This window comes from Elephas maximus, chromosome 24 (genome assembly GCF_024166365.1).
Source record: "Elephas maximus indicus isolate mEleMax1 chromosome 24, mEleMax1 primary haplotype, whole genome shotgun sequence".
Taxonomy (NCBI): domain Eukaryota; kingdom Metazoa; phylum Chordata; class Mammalia; order Proboscidea; family Elephantidae; genus Elephas; species Elephas maximus.
Genome location: NC_064842.1, coordinates 47,311,640 through 47,331,400, shown reverse-complemented (window position 1 = coordinate 47,331,400; position 19,761 = coordinate 47,311,640). Strand labels below are relative to the sequence as shown.

Genomic DNA, 19,761 nt, shown 5'->3' with positions numbered 1-19,761 from the left:
TCTGGCAAGTGCTTTAACCTGTCTGTGCTTTCATTTCTAGAAGTTGAGGCGTTTAAGAAATGGTTTAGGATAGCTGTGATTATCCCAAAAATCTAAAATTAAAATGTAAAAGCAATAAAGTTTTAAGAGTTTAAAGCTGAGATCTTGAAAATGTAAGTGGTGTGAAAAGGCAAAAAAAAAAAAAAGATATATATATATATATATACAAAAAAAAGTACGTACAGTGTTACAAAGGAAACCTTTAGAAGTGAAATAAAATTAAAGAGCCTGTAACCCTTATCAGAAGAGAATTAACGCTTTACAGAAAAGAAACTAGACAGGAGCTGGAATCCAGACCTCTTTAATGTTAAGGTGAGGTCATTTGAGAATGGTACTAGGTTAAGAGTGTGTCTTTGATGTTTTCCTGGACCCTCCCCATCAAAAATCAAAGTCAAGTTCAAGTCACTTACTCCAGGGGGTAAATAAAGGGTGTGTATGTGTGTGTGTTTAATTAATGGCAGTAGAATAGCTACAGACAAACCTGTCAACATTGTCGCCTCCAATTTCTGCAAAGCTTCCCTAGGATTTAAGATCAAAGCTCCAGCCTCTTAAGAAGGTTTACCAATGAGACACTGCCTTTTAAAGGGTAACTCATAAAACTTAAAAACACAAATTGTCAGAATGACTTTTGACATGGTTTTCTCTGTGTCACAAGGCAAAAGAAAGATTTTCGAATGTCTTTTAATGTGGAGCCTTAAGTAATTATTTACCACAGCCTAAAATTACTACCAAAAAAAAACCCCACCATAACGTTTAACTGGCTGCTGATATTTAAACAGGAAAGAGTTATTTCCAAGGGGGTTGGCTGTATAGCTTGGAGTCTGCCGAGGCTGATGAAATGTTTAATACTGTAGTCCTTGAAAGGAAGAACCAGCAATATTTGTGGTACAAAAAAACCGCACATAAAGTTGTACCAAGGGCCAGCCTCTCTGTTAGGGGGCCTTTCCAACCTTTGATCTGCAACAGAAAAGTCTTGGTGATGCCCAAGCGGCATGAGGGTAATACTGCAAAACTTCTGGCTCCACTTGATTCTGGCAAGTGATCTAATAATAATAATAATAGCAGTTACTAATTTTTGAGAGCTTACTATATGCCAGTGGAGTCCCTGGATGGTGCAAACAGTTAAGCACTTGACTAGTAGCTGAAAGGTTGGCAGTTGGAATTCACCCAGAGGCGCCTGGGAAGACAGGTAATGGTGATCTGCTTCTGAAAAGTCACAGCCATGAAACCCTATGGCGCAGTTCTACTCTGCCTATATGGGGCCGCCATGAGTCAGAATCGACTCGACAGCAACTAAAAACAATTATAAGCCAGACACTGTATTAGTGCTTTACATGGACTGTTTCATTTAGTTTTCACAATAATCCTATGAAGTATTATTTATTATTATTATTATTATTACTTTGCAGATAAGAAAAATGAGGCCTAGAAAGGTTATGTAATTTGCCCTTGAAGACACAGCTAATGAGTAGAGATTTGAACCTTGGCAGTCAGACTCTAGAGTCAAACCTCAGAGTCACTATTCTACCACATAAGCTATAGTTATCTTGTTTGTTCATTTATTTTCTGTCTTCCTCCACCAGGTTATAAATTCCATGATGTTAGATACTTTGAGCCTTTCATGCATTCACTCATTTATTCCTCATTCAAGTAATATTTATTAAGGCCTATGGTGGAGCCCTGGTAGCACAGTGGTTAAGAGTTATGGCTGCTAACCAAAAGATCAGTAGTTCAAATCCACCAGATGCTCCTTGGAAACCCTATGGGGAGCTCTACTCTGCCCTGTAAGTTTACTCAATGGTAATGGGTTTGGTTTTGGTTTTATGTCCAGGTACTATTCTAGGCATTGGGCTTACAGCAGTAAACAAACCAAAATTCCCATCTTCATGAAACATACATTCTAGTGAAAGGAGACAGACAATAAACTACTAAATTGGTTAAGATACACTAAGTCAGATAGTGAAAAACTTAACAGAGAAAAATAAAGCACTTAAGGGGGACTGGGCACGTTGGAGGGGCAGAAGTTGCTATTTCGTATGGGATATTCAGAGAAGGCCCAATGTGAATCCGACAATTAAGTAAAATCCTCTAGAAGGTAAGGGGGTAGACCATGTAGATTGCTAAGGCAGAGCTTTCTAAGCAGAGGAAACAGTGCATATGAAGGCTTTGGTGCAGCGGCAGGCTTGGTGTGCTTGAGAAACATCAAGAAGGCCAGTGAGAAACAGAGTACAGTGAGTGATGGGAGAGCAAGAGATAAGCACAGAGGTAAACAGGACAGGTCATGAGGACCTGGTAGGCACAGGAAGGACTTTGGCTTTTACTCATTTACCTTGTTTACTGATATATCCCCCCAGCCTGGAACAGAACCTGCACATAGTAGGAACTCAGTAAATATTTGTTAAATTAATTAATTAATAACTTCTATTACTGTAATTGGAGCTCTGGTAGCATAGTGGCTAAGAGCTCGGCTGCTAAGCAAAAGGTGGGCAGTTTGAATCCAGTAGCCACTCCTTGGAAACCCTATGGGGCAGTTCTACTCTGGCCTGTAGTGTCGCTATGAGTTGGAATCGACTTGATGGCAATGGGTTTGGTTTGGTTACTATTGTACTAAAAGAAAGGCTGGGGAGGGAAGAAAAGGGCAGGAGCTACTTATCAGGGGTGGTGAAAACTGGAAAAGAGGAAGTAAAGAGAGACCTCACATGAAGCTGTTGACTCAAGCACCTCTGGGAATCTTTGTTCTTCTAATAAACCCCAGCCTATGAACATCTTAAGCATTTTTCATTAACTGACCACAAGAACCCAGGTCAGGTATGAGAAAAATGTTCAGAAGCTGACCTTGAGTCATGAGGATGTCATGGCTGAAATAGCCTGCAGATGTCTGGACTGCGAAGTAAAGCCTTTGATGAAGGCTGTGGACTCTACTCCACAGGTCAGCAAGAGGGTTGTTTTGAACAGAGCCCCTCTGAATAATATCCTCCAAGGCACGCACCTCTCCTCTCCACCCAAGTCTGACCTGAGAACTGAGTCATGGCCACCAAGCCTACCTTGGAAAGGTCTTGTTACCACCCTGGAGTTGGTTATTCAAGGGAAAGAGAAAGGTCAAAGACAACAAGGCAAAAACTCCTTGTTCTTACGGGAAACAAAGGGGCAAGGGACGCTGAGCAGAGAACCTGGCATTGTGCTTTCTGCTTATCAGGACTGATTCTCTAGGCAAATTTTTTCCATGATCGGAGAAAGCTAAAAGACCCAAAGAGAACTGCCCTCTCCTCCTCTAGGTATTTGCTGCGAAGAGTCCTTCACCTTCCTTGCCCTTCAATTCTCCACGTTATCTTCATAGTAGTCACTGACAGTTAAGGCAATATTAGCAGAAAAAAGTACCTAGTATTTCTGTTCCACTTAACAGCTATAAATGTTATGGAATTTTCCTTGAGAAACTCTAACCCCCAGCCCCAACCCAAACTGCCTATAATCACTATCCATCCAAGAAAACAAAAATGCATCTCTTGCTGAAACTTGTTTCTCATCCAAGTTTAAAGCTATTCTTAAATATGATGATTCTTACATCTTTGCTATAAGGTTTCTTTTACTTTCCCTTCCAAGTTCCTGACGTCTGTTACTTTTCTCTTGCCTGTTTTCTGCCCCTAGAGTTTGGTTTCCCATCAGTATCCCCTCCCTTCATCCCGGTTAATAATAATTCTAATCAACCAACGGTAAATACGGCCATTAGCAATGCTACCAATGCGACAATGGCTGCAGCGACGATGAAGGACAACAAAGAAACAGTGTTAGGACAGGTTTGGGGAGCACACAGTGTCCTGACACCACAGAATCTGTTACCGTTACAGATTTTTCTCGAGTTTGGTTCAGGTTTGTATTATTGCATTAATGAATACATTATTAACAAATCAGCTCAGGCGTCTGTGCTCAGTTGTCCTCAATCACGAAGAGCTGCTTTACAGAGCCCTTCAAGAAGCCTGAAGTCCTGGGTGGTGCACACAGTTAACACTCAACTACTAACTGATAGGTTGATGGTTTGAACTCACCCAGAAGCACCTCAGAAAACAGGCCTGGCAATCTGCTTCTGAAAGGTCACAGCCTTGAAAAAACCCTACAAAGCAATTCTACCCTGTAAGACTTAGGGCTGCCATCAGTTGAAATCTTATGAAATATGTTATGTAAAATGATACAACAAGTGTGAGTTTAGCGTCACAGCTTTCTGTCATTTTCAGGACTATTTTTCTCCTTTATACTCACAAAAATTTAATATAGCATTAACCGATCTAAATTGGTGCTTGTGGCAGCTTTAGTAGAGACCAAAGACAAAAGAGTTGTGTTTCTCGGCGATCTATAGATACAATGCAATTCCGATCCAAATTCCAGCGACATTTTTTAATAAGATGGAGAAACAAATCACCAACTTCATATGGAAAGGGAAGAGGCCCTGGATAAGTAAAGCATTACTGAAAAAGAAGAACAAAGCAGAAGGCCTCACACTACCTGATTTTAGAACCTATCATACTGCCACAGTAGTCCAAACAACCTGGTACTGGTACAACAACGGATACACAGACCAATGGAACAGGACTGAGAATCCAGACATAAATCCATCCACATATGAGAAGCGGATATTTGACAAAGGCCAAAAGTCAGTTAAATGGGGAAAAAACAGTCTTTTTAACAAATGGGGCTGGCATAACTGGATATCCATCTGCAAAACAATGAAACAAGAGCCATACCTCACACCATGCACAAAAACTAACTCAAAATGGATCAAAGGCCTACATATAAAATCTAAAACAATAAAGATCATGGAAGGAAAAATAGAGACAATGCTAGGAGCCCTAATACATGGCATAAACAGTATACAAAACATCACTAACAATGCACAAGTGCCAGAAGAGAAACTAGATAACTGGGAGCTCCTAAAGATCAAACACCTATGCTCATCCAAAGACTTCACCGAAAGGGTAAAAAGACCACCTGCAGACTGGGAAAAAGTTTGTAGCTACGACATTTCCGATCAGCGTCTGGTCTCTAAAATCTACATGATACCGCAAAAACTCAACTGCAAAAAGACAACTAACCCAATTAAAAAATTGGCAAAGGATATGAACAGGCACTTCACTAAAGAAGACATTCAGGTAGCTAACAGATATATGAGGAAATGTTCACGATCATTAGCCATTAGAGAAATGCAGATCAAAACTACAATGAGATTCCATCTCACTGCAAGGCTGGCATTAATCCAAAACACACAATAATAAATGTTGGAGAGCCGATGGAGAAGTTGTGGAGAGACTGGAACACTTACACACTGCTGGTAGGAATGTAAAATGTTACAACCACTTTGGAAATCGATTTGGCGCTTCCTTAAAAAGCCAGAAATAGAACTAGCATACGATCCAGCAATCCCACTCCTTGGAATATATCCTAGAGAAGTAAGAGCCTTTACACAAACAGATATATGCACACCCACGTTCACTGCAGCAATGTTTACAATAGCAAAAAGATGGAAGCAACCAAGGTGCCCATCAACAGATGAACGGATAAATAAATTATGGTATATTCACACAATGGAATACTATTCATCGATAAAGAACAATGATGAATCTACGAAACATTTTGTAACATGGAGGAATCTGGAAGGCACTGTGCTGAGTGAAATTAGTCAGTTGCAAAAGGACAAATATTGTATGAGACCACTATTATAAGAACTCAAGAAATAGTTTAAACACAGAAGAAAATATTCTTTGATGGTTACGAGAGTGGGGAGGGAGGGACGGCGAGGGGCATCCACTAATTAGATAACAGAAGAACTATTTTAGGTGAAGGGAAAGACAACACACAATATGGAAGAGGTCAGCACAACTGGACTAAACCAAAAGCAAAGAAGCGTCCTGAATAAACTGAATGCTTCAAAGGCCAGCATAGCAGGGGTGGCGGTTTGGAGACCATGGTTTCAGGCGTCAGCTTAGTCAACTGGCATAATAAAATCTACTACGAAAACATTATGCATCCCACTTTGGAGAGTGGCATCTGGAGTCTTAAATGCTAGCAAGCAGCCATCTAAGATGCATCAGTTGGGCAAAGGACAATCAAGAACACCAAAGACACAAGGTAATTATAAGCCCGAGAGACAGAAAGGGCCGCATAAACCAGAGACTACATCACCCAAAACCAGAAGAACTAAATGGTGCCCAGCTACAGCTGATGACTGCCCTGACAGGGAACATAACAGAGAACCTGAGGGAGCAGGAGAGCAGTGGGATGCAGATCTCAAACTATCTTAAAAAGACTAGACTTAATGGTCTGACTGAGACTAGAAGGACCCCGGAGGTCATGGTCCCCAGACTTCTGCTGGCCCAAGACAGGAACCATTCCCAAAGCCAACTCTTCAGACAGGGATTGGACTGGATTATAGGATAGAAAATGATACTGGTGAGGAGTGAGTTTCTTGGATCAAGTAGACACATGAGACTATGTGGGCAGCTCCTGTCTGGAGGGGAGACAAGAGGGCAGAGGGGGACAGAAGCTGGCTGAATGGACACGGAAACAGAGGGTGGAGAGAACAAGTGTGTGGTCTCATTAGGCAGGGAGCAACTAGGAGTATATAGCGAGGTGTACAAAAATTTTTGTATGAGAGACTGACTTGATTTGTAAACTTTCACTTAAAGCACAATAAAAATTAGGAAAAAAAAAAAAAGAATTGTGTTTCCCAGGGATAGTGGCTTGATGTCATTTTCAAAGGGCTAAGTTCACACACACACACTAAAAAGTAAAAAATAATTAAATAAATATCAAATAAGAGAATAGTTACAAGAAACACATAAACTAAAAACCAGCCAGCACTTTTTCCTTTCAAAGACTCAGAGATACAACTTTTTAATAAAACATTAAATTTTGTTTAATTCAATGAAATTACTGATTTTACTTCTTAGATCTCTGCTTAAGACATTTGTCCACAATCATAAGCTAGGAGCAGTGCCCTCCTCTGACTCACAGTGACTGTCTCCGTTCCCCCCATCATCCACTCCAGGGATCCTCCGCCTGGGGAGTCATAATTCAGGATCCCAGGATAAATTTATGACAAGTCTTGGAATCCCCCAAATTGCACGCACAATGTTGTGATCTGCTTTTTCCTAGGGAGGGTCCATAGTTGTTAGCAGATTCTTAAAAGAGCTGGCGATCAATCCCTTCTACCAGTTGCTGGAATGTGGTTAAAATCATTGCTTTTGATTAGCAAAGCTGAATTTAAAACTTTCTAGTAACTATTCTGAATATATTCATATTGCCTTTCAGTCCCTTGTCAGTTTTGTTTTGTCGTTTCCAGACACCATAAGCACATCCTTCTTTTAAAACCTGCTGGGAAATCCTGTATTCTTCTCCAGAAAAGAAGGATGACTGCATGCCCTGCCTCCTTTTTCTAAGTGAAATTTTTAAAAAGACCTACTTCATGGAAACATTTTTATCTCTGAGGTCTTATAAATCCCATTTCAAGAAAAGAAAGCAAGCCTGGTTATGCTCTGAGGCAGATCCTTTGGGCAGCCTCCCTTTGGTATCTGTTTTAACACAGCCATCACTGCACTCCTCAGTCACCAACTATTCCCATCCAGAATTCCCACAGTGCTGCTGGATGAGAGCTGGATCCACTCTGCAAAAATAAAGATTTACCAACCCATCAGGGAAGAGAATTTATTTCCATTTTCTCTCCTGTGATTACAGTTGGATGTAATTCTAAAACAGTAACAGATTAAACTTTTCTTGTTAACCCAAAGCAATGACATAGTTGCAGCCAGAAAAAAGTAACAATGCTTGTCATGTTGAGGCTGGATTCTGTCCTTGTTTCTGCATGTTTCCCAGAGTTGCGTGTGTGGGCCACGGCTGAACAGGGCATGATGTCCTCAGCAGAACAAAGGTGAGGTGAACACCTGACCTTCAGCATCCTTGAGCCATGAGTGAGACGTGTAGAGTCAATCTCCCCAACAAGAATTCTCTGTATCTTATTACATTGCCCTTAACTTCTTTAATAGACCAAAAGTTTTACTGATGTTGTATTAGTTTTCTACTGCTGCTGTAACAAATTACCATAAACTTAGTGGCTTCAAACAACACAAATTTATCATTTTACTACAGATCTGCAGATCTACAATCCAGCACATGTCTCACTGGGCTAAAATCAAAGTGTCAACAGCGTTGGGGTCCCTTCTGGAGGCTCAAAGAGGAAATTTGTTCTTTGCCTTTTCCAGCTTCTAGAGGGGGCTCATGGGCCCCTTCCACCTACAATGACAGCAACATGGCCTCTTTCTCTCTGTTTCTGTTGTCACATTTCTTTTTCTGGCTCTTTCTTGTGCTTCCCTCTTTGACTTTTGAGGACTCTTGTGATCACACTGGGGCCATCTCAATGATTCAGAATAGTCATTTTTTCTTCAGGTCAGTTGACTGGCAACCTTAATTCTCTTTTTGATGAAACCTAACATATTCAGGGAGGTCCCAGGAATTAGGACATGAACATCCCCATTCTAATTACTCTGCCTACCACAGTTGCAAATTATTATGAATTTTATGTCTTTGATTGTTTTCTGAGCTAAACTGTTTCTCTCTACCTAATAAAGCATGAACCAGAAAGAGCACGGAGCCTTTTATGAAGGATGTGCCTTACAAACATTTTCAACGTTCCTTTCTATGTTAGAAGAATTTAAATACTCAAAGAATCTCGTAGCCCTGGTTTACTCCTCTTTTCTCTTCTACCAGCCAATAGTTTCCTCTTCCTAATATTCGCAGAACATAAGAACAGGGTCCCATTAATTTTTCAGCATTCTCCCCTTTTTTTTTTTAACCCATAACGTACGTACCGCCCAAAGGTTTTCTTGCCTAGGAAATCACCAATATCTACATGTACGGAAAATCTATTTCAACCCATTTGCTCCAACAAATATCTTAAGAAACAGCTTTCATTTGCTAAGAAGGCCACCTAGTCAGGAGATCTAGCACATCTGTATTTTAAGCTGGAAAGGAAACAAAGCAATGTTAGGATTTCCTAAAAGCTTTCCCATTAAATTAAATGGGATGAGCAACCCACCAAAAAAATCTCAACTTATTCATGCACGGTGGGACAAGAGACTCAATGGGTGAACCACTCCACTGTTCCCCTTTGGTCCCGTGGGGAGCTGGCGGGACGGGGGGTAGTTACTAAAGTTAATGAAAAGAACGGCATGGCATTGTCTTGAAAAACTTTCTTTTGTACGTGATAGAAGTTAAACATAAATAAATAACTCTTAAAAGAAGAAAGTATAGGAAAAAATCATGTTATGAAGGCAATAGTTACTGTTGTTAGGTGCCGTTGAGTCGATTCCGATTCATAGTGACCCCATATGACAGAGTAGGATTGTCCCACAGGGCTTCCCAGGCTGTAATCTTTACAGGAACAGCTTGCCAGGTCTTTCTTCTGCAGAGCCGGGCCAGCAGGGCTCCTTTGAGTTTCATAATAACGTTTAAGTGTTAGTGCAATAGGAGCCAGCACCAGGAGTTGACTCATGGCCCCAGTGTGAGAGGCTGTGAGGCCTCCCAGTAGATGCTCTGCCAATGTCTGCTCCTACAGGGCTCTCTGCTAATAAACCCCTTTCCTTGGATGTGGAAGAGCAGAAGAGAAGATATTAGAAACCTCGCCTCCTACTAAAAGGAAAGGAAGTAAGGGAACCTCACAAGCCCTCCATGTCAGCACAAATCTAGGCATATTTGGCAAGTGCCTTGTCTAATTCCAGCACAAAATTAAAAACTTCATTATTTTTAAGTGAGGTTTAACAAAAAGTAATTTGGGACATATTGTGAGCATGAGCATCTCAAAAATGCTTACCCAGCTTCGGATGCCAAGGAAGCGTTTGAGAGCTGAAAGGATTTGTGTTCTGAGCTTTTTGTAGGATGTTTACTACTACCACCTCACAGTCCTGAGGACAAAAAAGGTTTTATTAAAAATGCACAGTCAGAGAAGAGCACATTCATTTGTGGTTATAAGAAGGGGAAGGGAGGGAGAGAGGGAGGGTGGGAGAAGGTTATTTACTGATTAGATAGTAGAGAAGAACTACTTTAGGTGAAGGGAAATACAACACTCAATACAGTACAGGGAAGGTCAGCTCAACTGGACTGGACCAAAAGCAAAGAAGTTTCCTGAATAACCTGAATGCTTCGAAGGTCAGCGGAGCAAGGGCGGGGGTTTGGGGACTAAAGCTTCAGGGGACATCTAAGTCAATTGGCAAAAATAAATTCTGTTAAGAAAACATTCTGCAACCCACTTTGAAGTGTGGTGTCTGGGGTCTTAAACGCTAACAAGCAGCCATCTAAGATGCATCAATGAGTCTCAACCCACCTGGATCAAAGGAGAATGAAGAACACCAAGGTCACAAGGTAATTATGAGCCCAAGAGACAGAAAGGGCCACATGAACTAGAGACTACATCATCCTGAGACCAGAAGAACTAGATCGTGCCCGGCCACAACCAATGACTGCCCTGAAAGGGAGCACAACAGAGAACCCCAGAGGGAGCAGGAGAACAGTGGGATGCAGACCCCAAATTCTCATACAAAGACCAGACTTAATGGTCTGACTAAGACTAGACGAATCCCGGCGGTCACGGTCCCCAAACCTTCTGTTGGCCCAGGACAGGAACCATTCCCGAAGCCAACTCATCAGACATGGATTGGACTGGACAATGGGTTGGAGAGAGATGCTGATGAGGAGTGAGCTACTTGTATCAGGTGGATACTTGAGACTGTGTTGTCATCTCCTGTCTGGAGGGGAAATGGGAGGGTAGAGAGGGTTAGAAACTGGCAAAAACAGTCACGAAATGAGAGACTGGAAGGAGGGAGCGGGCTGACTGATTAGGTGGAGAGTAAGTGGGAGTATGTAGTAAGGTGTATATAAGTTTATATGTGAGAGACTGACTTGATTTGTAAACTTTCACTTAAAGCACAATAAAAATTATTAAAAAAAAAAAAAAGCACAGTCAGCCCTCAGTGCCTTGACAGTGATGCTATGAGTCTACAGACACATCTGTATATCTCACTGGACACAGGAAGAGGCTGGATGATGTTCACTGTCCTGCCTCCTCCCAAGGCAACCACTCGTTCCTGATAGGCATGAATAAAAATAACCATTATTGATTTGTGAGACAAATAGTTCCTAAGCACTTAACTGCCCAGGCACCACTCTCCTCAGAGGCTATAGTAGTAAACAGGACAAATGTAGTCCCTGAGAGGGGAGACAGTCAGGAAATAAGCAAGATAAGTAAGAAGGGTCACTGCAAATAGTGATAAGTGGTATGAAAAAAGAAAACAAGGCAATGGTAATCTCTTAAGCACTTAACATTCACCAGTCACTATACCTCATAAGGAAACCCTGGTGGTATAGTGGTTAAGAGCTACAAAAGGTCAGCAGTTCAAATCCACCAAGCGCTCCTTGGAAATCCTATGGGGCAGTTCTACTCTGTCCCACAGGGTCACTATGAGTCGGAATCAACTCAACAGCAATGAGTTTGGTTTGGTTTTGGTTTTATACCTCATAAAGCAGCCCTGGTGGAGCAAACAGTTAAGTGCTCAGCTGCTAACAGAAAGGTCAGTGGTTCGAATCCATCAGCCGCTCCGCAGAAGGAAGATTACAGCTTTGAAAACCCTATGGGGCAATTCTACTCTGTCCTACTGGGTTGCTATGAGTCAGAATCGACTCAGTAGCAATGTGTTTGGTTTTAGGGTTTTATACCTCGTAAAAAATCGACTTGAAGACAATAAATAAATAGGTCCCTGGGTGGTACAAGCGGTTTACAACTGGCTGTTAACCTAAAGGTTGACGGTTCAAACCCAGTAAGTGGCACAATGGAAGGAAGGCTTGGCAATCTGCTTCCATAAAGATTACTGCCAAGAAACCAATACATGGTATCTTAGGTATCTAGTGCTGCTGTAACAGAAATACCACAAGCGGATGCCTTTAACAAAGGGAAATTTATTCTCTCCCAGTCTAAGAGGCTAGAAGTTCAAATTCAGGGTGTCAGCTCCAGGGGGAGGCTTTCTCTCTGTGTTGGCTCTGGTTCTTCAATTGAGGAGCTTCTCAGCACAGCGGCCCCAGGCCCAAAGGATACACTATTCTCCTGGCTCTTTTTTCTTAGTGGTATGAGGTCCCCATGTCTCTCTGCTTGCTTCTCTCTTTTATACCTCAAAAGAGACTGGTTTAAGATAGGACCTAATCTCATAGACCTCATTAACATAACTGCCCCTAATCCTACCTCATTAACATCACAGAGACAGAATTTACAACACGTAGGTAAATCACCTCAGATACCAGAATGATGGACAATCACAGGATACTGGAAATCACGGACTAGCCAAGTCGACAGATATTTTGGGGGGACACAATTCAATCCATAATACACGGGTTCAATATGAGTTGGACTCAACTTGATGGGAATGGAGTTTTTCGTTTTTTTCTTTATACTTCATGATGAAGTGCCTAGGTGCACACGGTCAACGCACTTGGCTCCTAACTGAAAGGTTGGAGGTTTGAATCTACCCAGAAGAGCCTTTGAAGAAAGGCTCTTCCAAAAAGTCAGCCACTGAGAACCCTACAGAACACACATTGGGTCACCATGAGTGGGAATCAACTTGACATCAACTTGTTTCATACCTCATAATAACCCTATAAATTAGGTGCTTTTTTTATTCTCAATTTGTAGATGAGGAAACTGATGCCAGTAACATAAATTAACTTACCCGTTATTATAGAGCGAGAAAGGGGTATAAAACCAGAATCAAGTTCAAGGTTTTTCACTCCAAAGCCCATGCTCTTAACTATGACACTATATGCCTCACATATAAATTTCACAGCTAAAAGAAAGACAAAAAAAAAAAAAAAAAACTGCTTTTCCAATAAAGTATCCTTAAATTTTGAAAGGAAAAGGAAACATACATGGCACTTTTGATAAAGTCAATGTTCCGCTGCTATTCATAAGGTTTTACTGGCCAATTTTTTTTTTTTTTTTTTTTGAGAAGTAGATCACCAAGCGCTTCTTCCTAATCTGTCTTTGTCTGGAAGCTCCACTGAAACCTGTCCACCCTGGGCGACCGTGCTGGTATTTGAAATACCGGTGGCATAGCTTCCAGCATCACAACACGAAAGCTACCACAGTACAACAAACTGACAGAAGAGTGGTGGAACAGGGATTCCCAAACACTTAACTGCACTCATGAGGAACTTGCACATAGACCAAGAAGCAGTATTTCGAACGGTTTAAAATCAAGAAAGGTGTGCATCAGAGTTTATCCTTTAACCACACCTAATAATCTGTATGCTAAGAAAATAATCTAGAAACTGGACTATATGAAGAAGCACTTGGCATCAGGGTTGGAAGAAGACTCAGTAACAACCTGTGATATGCAGATGACACAACCCTGCTTGCTGAAAGTGAAGAGGATTTGAAGCACTTACTGCTTAAGATCAAAGACTATAGCCTTCAATATGGATTATACCTCAACATAAAGAAAACAAAAATCCTCACAACTGGACCAATAACCAGTATCATGATAAACAGGGAAATAAGGAAGTTGTCAAGAAATTCATTTTACTTGGACCCACAGTCAGTGTCCATGGAAGCAACAGTCAAGAAATCAAATGACATATTGCATTGGGCAAATCTGCTGCAAAAGACCTCTTTTAAATGTTAAAAAGCAAAGATTCACTTTGAGGACTAAGGTATGCCTGACCCAAACCATAGTATTTTCAATTGTCTCATATGCATGCAAAACCTAGACCATGGATAAGGGGACCAAAGAGGAAGTAATGCATTTGAATTATGGTAATTGGTAAAGAATACTGGATATACCATGGACTGCCAGATGAACAAACAAATCTGTCTTGGAAGAAATACAGCCAGAATGCTCCTTAGAAGCAAGGATGGCGAGACTTCATTTTGCATACTTTGGACATGTTATCAGGAGGGACCAGTCCCTGGAGAAGGACATCATGGTTGGTAGAGGGTCAGCGAAAAAGAGGAAGACCCTCAATGAGATGGACTAACACAGTGGGTGGCTGCAACAATGGGCTCAAACACAGCAACGACTGTGAGAATGGTGCAGGACCAGGCAGTGCTCTGTCCTGTTGTAAATGGGGTCACTATGAATGGGAATCAACTTGACGGCACCTAACAACAACAACAACCTGACAAAGCCAGTAGACAGAAATAAAAATTTTTCAAGCTTCACATTTGATCAACTCATCAATACGCTGTAGAGGAACTGGCTTCACACGCAAGGAGCAGCTCCTTTCCCACTGCATATAAAAGTGTGGCTACTCCACGTGTCATAAGGCATGGATTTAATAGCCCTAGCAGAACAATGGTTAAGCACTCTGCTGCTAACTAAAACATCAGCGGTTCCAACCCGCCAGTCGCTGTGTGGGAGAAAAGATCTGGCACTCTGCTCCATAAAGGTTACAGCTTAGGAAACCCTATTGGGCAGTTCTACTCTATCGTATATGGTCACTGTCTTAGCTATCCACTGCTTCTATAACAGAAATACTGCAAGTGGATAGCTTTAACAAACGTAAGTTTATTCTCTCATAGTCTAGTAGGCTAGAAGCCCAAATTCAGGGTGTCAGCTCCAAGGGAAGGCTTTCTCTGTGAGCTCTGGAGGAAGGTCCTTGTCATCAATCTTTCCCTGGACTCAGAGGTTCTCCATGTAGGAACCCCAGGTCCAAAGCACACACTCTGCTCCTGGCGCTGCTTTCTTGATGGTTTGAGGTTCCCCGTCTCTCTGCTGGCTTCTCTCTTCTATATCCCAAAAGAAAATGGCTCAAAACATAATCCAATCTTGTAGATTGAGTCCTGCCTCATTAACATAACTGCCACCTATCCCCCCTCATTAACATTATAGAGGCAGGGTTTACAACACATAGGAAAATCACATCAGATAACAAAATGGTGGACAATCACACAATACTGGGCATCATGGCCTACTCAAGTTGATACACATATTTTTGGGGGATATAATTCAATCCGTGACAGTCACTATCACTTGGAATTGACTTGACAACATGTAACAACAACAGCAACATCCCCATAGTGTGATGTATTTGCATAAATCCACCCACACTTTCTCATTTGTCATATCCTCAACCCCCAAGAAGACCTCTCTTTGGGATTCAACCTGAGCACATTAAATACACAGAAATATTCCAGATGCACAGACACAACAGTGACCTTGATTGCCCATGATCTATTTAACTGAGATCACTGGTCAACATCCAGTTTTGTCTGGGTATAACCCCCCAAAAAATCCCTCTTATTGTCTCTGTTATAGAACCTAGCTCTTATCTCACAATATCAATTTTAATTATATACACTTATTTATGTGCTGATCTGTTGAATGTTAGTATCTCCCACTAGATTCGTGTCACAAAGAGGACAGAAGCCATGACATCTTGTCTACCATTATATACACAGCACCTGCACAGTACATGGTACCTATTAAATTATGTATATGGTGCATGGTAAATTATGTATATGGTATAACAACCTGATAAATACTGTTTGAATAAATGAATAAGAACATTGATGGCCAAGTGAATCACCCACGATTATGTGAAGCAAGCACTCCTCAAGCAATGCAGTTTCCAAGGGACATCAATTGAGGCAACAGAAAAAGAGATGATGAGGGGGCTTCCCAAATCATCCTTTCCTTGAAAAATATCATTAACAAATCACGGGAGGTGATATGGTATGCTTGGAAAGGAGCCATTTAATAACTGAATGTTCTTGAGCCTCAACTTTCTCATCTGTAAACATGGGACCAATAATAAGTGAAGTAAATGAGATAAGGTATGTGAAAACATAGGGCAAACAAATGTGGGAAGAAGAAATAAATTCAAAGATACACCAAATTAGTAAGCAAGTAAATTCAAGTCAGATTATGGCCTTAAAGGATAGTGCTTAGATGTGGTGTCAACCCTCCTCATCCCCAAAAGTCCTCCACTGGAAAAATTCGCTTGAAACGAACGGGGTCATTCAGACTATTACCTAGTGGTTTGCAAACTATGACTTGAGTGCCATTAGTGGCTTGGCAAAGGTTTCTGAAGTTCTGGCTCACTCATATTCTGCTTGTCCTCAACTTTCTGCTTATTTCTAATACCAGAGATGTGGGTCAAAAGTAGCTAATGTGACAGGTATCTGAAGAAAAATCTAGATATTTATGTAAACATTTGAGGATCCTTACCTCAGGTATGTTTCTCCCTGCTGGGCATTTTCAGTGGTGTCTCACTTTTTTAAAATGAGGCAGTGGAAAGAATAGGTCTTTTGGTGGAATGTATGTTTGAAGTTCGAGAAAATAAAATATCAAGGCCCCCAACACAAACAACTAACCCACAACTCAAGAACTTTCTCTTAGGTTCAAAGGAAACCAGTGAGGCCTAGAATTAACTCTGGGCCATGGTGAAAAGCCTAGAAACAGGATTCCTTGTGAATTGCTGATCATCCCAAATAAGAGATAAAGCAGACACAGGGAATTAGCCATATAAGACTTCAAACCACTGTTCTGGTCAATCATGAATGCTCATATTAGCAGAACAAAGAAACTATGAAAAGATTTAAAAAAGGAATCAGAGAAAACAAAACAGTTCCAGATGAGAACAGCCACAGGATTGGAAGTCTTGAGGAAAATCAGAGCTTGACTTCAAATAAGCTTTTCTCTAGTGGGAAATAAAAACTGCGCATCTGCCTTCAATTCGTTCTTGACTGGTTAGGTTTAGCACATCCTCTATAATTTCTCAGTGTTAACTTCATAGAAGATAAAAAACCCAAGGACATCATAGAAGATAAGCCATCTATTATTAAGAAACAAAAAGAAATAACAATGAAAAATTTACATGAGACCCACGAAAAAGTCTACCACAATTTTACTGAAAGGAAAATATTTCAAATGCTCATTTTCAAAAAAGGTAAGTTTGTGCAACTTAATTGCTTACCTCCTAATTACAGGCATTAAAAGCCCCCAAAACCAACTTAAGAACCCAGTATGTCACAGGATATACATTTTGGTTAACTTCATGCATAGATTAAACTCTGACCACAAGAGCTAAACTGTCAGTAAAAAATGGAGTGAGGAAGCAATATTCAGGTTGAGACTTATACATATATGGACAAATCCAAATTTCTGTAGAGAAAACAAAATAAACAGAATTTATCGCGATGAACTTCTTTACCCCGTCTCATCCGTAAAACACGTTAAAGCTTTATTTTACACTGTCATAAACTGTTGTCTACTTGTTTTGTGGTTTTAAGCCTTATCTTTTGAGTAAAATATTAAGTATTCAGGGGTGGGCCCAAGTTTTGTGGGGCCAGTCCATATAACTTAAGGAGTCTTCTCTAAGGAAAAAAAAATACAAAATAATGAATGTAAAATTATGTAAAGGGTACTGGAAGGAGCCTACGCAAGTGAGAGGCCAGGGAACTTAAGTACCATCAACTTCACAGTAAATCTACCTCTAAAGTACCTTGAGAGCCAGAGCCAAGTCAGATTTCTCTGCGTTGCATCCACATGGTGTCTCCCGGAGCGCTGGGCACTCCGTAGGCATTCACTACTGTTGATTCCACTCATTTCAGAAGCAAACAAAGGATCTGACTATGAGGTTAAATTCAAGGCTTGGATGGTACAAAATAAATCTTAACTCTTCATTTAGTTACACCTTTAAAACTGTGGTTCGAATTAATGTCGATGCTGTTTTTGAATAATTGCCATCCAGTTAGTATTTTAAAAATCCAAAAATGTCTACCCATTATGATTGGAGAATTAAAAAAAAGAAAACAGCCAATAAAAGCTGGATGCAGGTGAGTCACAGACTAAACACTCTAGTTTCCGTGTGTCTGTCCACTATCTATAACGAGCAGCTGGAATTTGTGCACGCTCCTTTACTGAGGGGACATCTGTGGCTTGTTATCAATGGACTTGCCCCATGAGGAGAAGAGGTTACCAATTCCAAAATAAACTTGGAGGAATTTTTGATGTTCTGACCTCAAACTGCCTGCCAACAGTTAACATTCTACATCCTTTTCATAAGTATGAAAAATAAAAAAGAGACAATATATGTAATTCTTCAGACTCTCTTTGTAGATTTTGAGATATGCAAGCAAAAGAACTATGAAAGCAATGACTCACTAACCCCACCGGTTCATACTCCAGGCTTAATATTCTTTCAAGTATTGCCACATAAGAAACTACCAAACTTCCTATCTATGTTGCAGCCCAGGGTATCATAACTAGACCAATGTGTGATAAAGAACAAACATTTGGTGAGTATTCCCAAATATGAACTGATGAACAACCAATGATCCAAATAATTTCACTCCATATGCATAGAAAAAATATTTCTAAAATGTGATAAGCAAAACACTGATTTCCTTAATATACAAAAACTTATAATTAGATGAATGTTAGTTCAAAAGGAAAATGGGCAAAGGATAGGAAAAGACAGTACATCGAACACAAATGGCTGATAAGTATCTTAAATGGTGCTAAGTCTCACTCATAAATTTAGGAAACATAAACGCAAAAACAATGAGCTGTCATTTTTCAATGGTACGATCAGTAGAGATGAAAATACCTACAGTTGACAAGGGCGTGAGGAAATGAAACAACAGGCCCTCTCATTCTCTGTGGGCAGGAGTACAGCCGGTGCAACCCTCTGGAGGGCAACTTGGAAACGTCTTTTAAATTTTTAAAGGCTTTATCTTTTGACCCATCAATCACTCTTCTATGATATTATCCTATAGATTTCTCAAACACGTTCTCAAAAGACATATGTTCAAAGATGCTCCTTGCAGCATTGTTTATAAAATTTAAAAAATAGATTAAAAAAAAAAAAAAACTAGAGACAGTTTAAATATCCTTCCATAGAGTAACCTATTCAATAAACACTATAAAGCCATTAGAAAGAAAATGGTAAATCCAAGCCCTGGTGGCACAGTGGTTAAGAGCTTGGCTACTAACCAAAAGGTCGGCAGTTTGAATCTACCAGCCGTTCCTTGGAAATCCTGTGGGGCAGTTCTCTTCTGTCCTATGGGGTCACTATGGGTCGGAACTGGCTCGGTGTCAACGGGTTTGTTTGTTTTTAGTTTATATGTACTGATACTAAAATAATAACTTACATTTCTTGAATGCTTTCAATATGCTAGCCACTAGCTTTAAGCACGTTACATGTTATTCATTTAATGAGGAAAATTATTCAAGATATATGGATAAGGAAAAAAAGTAGCAAAAGAGATTGTGTACTATGATTCTATTTGTATAATACATATGTCTATACACGCTTATATACACACAGAGAATCCTGGGAAGATACAAAAGGAATGGTTTAGGGTGATCACCTAGGAGAAATGGGACTGGGGAGCTTAGAGAAAAGGAGACTTTTACTTTTTAATTTTGTAACTTTCTAAATTGTTTGAACTTTTCACTATATACATGGATTACTTCTATTTATAAAATGTTAACACGTTGTTTCTGCCTAGTTAGATTATGATCTATTTACTTTTCTTCTTTTTAATTTCTATGTATTTTTTAAAATCTAATAAATGTTATCTGGGGGAAAAAAAAGTAGCAATATGAGAAGACGTTAACATTTCTCTTTATACCCTACTATATAATGTAAGAATTTTTAACATGAGTGTTCATTACTTTTAAAACAAACAATCTT

The 19,761-nt window shown here is 40.3% G+C and overlaps 1 protein-coding gene across 2 annotated transcripts in view; it reads right to left on the bottom strand.

The window, feature by feature from the left end:
• RGL1 (ral guanine nucleotide dissociation stimulator like 1) overlaps positions 1 to 19,761 on the bottom strand; it is a 286,792-nt gene that overhangs the window by 76,289 nt on the left and 190,742 nt on the right. The window lies entirely within an intron of this gene.